The sequence below is a fragment of the Crocuta crocuta genome, unplaced genomic scaffold, assembly GCF_008692635.1.
Source record: "Crocuta crocuta isolate KB4526 unplaced genomic scaffold, BGI_CrCroc_1.0 scaffold318, whole genome shotgun sequence".
Taxonomy (NCBI): domain Eukaryota; kingdom Metazoa; phylum Chordata; class Mammalia; order Carnivora; family Hyaenidae; genus Crocuta; species Crocuta crocuta.
The window spans coordinates 4,962,946-4,964,619 of NW_027531425.1; positions in this window are offsets into that span (position 1 = coordinate 4,962,946).

Consider the following 1,674-nt stretch of genomic DNA (forward strand, 5'->3'; position numbering starts at 1 on the left):
CAGCCTCATGGCTGCCCGCAGATCACAGGTGTCTCGGCCTGTGTCATAACCACGAACACCACATCTCCCGGCTGTCCGAGGTGGCAACATGACAGCTCAAAGGGAAGGGCCGCCTCACCCAGCCGTCTGCGGGTGGTGGGAGGGCTACTCGGTCAGAGCTCCCTCCTTGCCCTTCCCACCCTCCACCCATACAGTTCACTTCTGCCGCCGCCTCCTTCTCCTTTCTCTCTTTCTCTCTCTCTCATTCACACACATGCTTCTTTCTTCTCTTCTGTCAGGACCAGACCAGGCCCACAGACTCAGACCAACCCAAGTGACCGGACCTTTCCACCAGCCAGATAAGATTTTTCTACATCTTAGTAATCACTAGGGCCAGGGAGAGCCCTGTTCCAGATAGGATCACACCTCCAGGCCAGGCCTTCCAGGAAAACTGCACTCCCTCTAGTATTTAGCCCCCAGCAGAGGCCTCTCCCACCCCCTCCCACCCTCCCCATACTCGTCTTCCAGCCTCTCAGCCTGGCCAGCCCCAGGGCCTGGGGCCTCGGAGAGGCAGGGCTGTGGCCCCCACGGCGGGATTCCCCAGGCCACTCACCAGACTGCAGGATGATGCCGCTGTCGGTGTCACTGACCTCATCCTTACTCTCCATGGTGGATTTCTGGGAGGAGGGGGCACAGAGTAGGGAGGGGTGACACCGTTCCCAACCTGAGCCAGGATGTGTCGGTGGCCTGCAGTTTCCCCAGCTTTTAAGAGAACAACAACAACAAAAAGATACAAGTGAAACCCCTTGGTTCCAAACAGAGCTTAAGGATCAGATGTATGCGGGCAGGGGGAGTGGAAGCGAGGCCCGTGCTTCCAGGACAGTCTGGCATGGGGGGGTTCTCAGCTCTGGGGGTGCCGCAGAGAAGGCTCTCTGGGCCTCACCAGCAAAGCTGCTCTCGGTGGGCTCTCTGGGCCCCCCCTAGCCTCCTGCTGTCTCCTTCTGAGAAGGGCCTCTAATCCCAAGAGAGTCAACAGCAGTCACCACAGGGACCACTGAGACTGGGGAGAAGGACCAGAAAAAGAGAAGAAAGAGAATGAAAAGGAAAAGGATGAAAAATGGGTGGGAGAACAAAGCAAGGAGGAAAGGAAAGCAGGAGGGGGACGCTGTCTTCCTCAGCTTGAGAACCCAGGACGTGTGAGGCCTATTCCCCTGCCCCAGTGGGTGACAGCACTTCAGAACTGGCTGGGCACTGGGTACCCACCCAAGCCCCTGCTCTCAGGTCCTCAAAGCCCAGGCTGCCCTGCCCTTTGGATCAGGGGATGCATCCCAACGCAGGTGCTGGAGAGCTGTCCCAAAGTTCTGAAATAATTCCTAAGTCACTATGTCTAGGAGATCCTCAAGGAGGAGTCGGCCGAGATCCCCCATCCCCCACGGCCAGAGGAGTCCCAGTGTGTGCATGCGTCAGGGTCACGGCGTGGGGGGAGGGGCTGTGTGTCTAGAGTGGAAGCCACCTGAGGACAAGAAGGCCACCCACTCCTCTGCCTCCCTGGAGCACTTGGGTGGCCCGGGTACAATCTCAGCGTGTGTCGGCCCAGCTGGGCACCACCAGTCACCAAAACAACACCTGCTCCTGGCCGAGCCCACGCCCCTGGTCAGGGTCTCAGCTGGCTGGGGGGTCTGGCAGCTGTTGGCT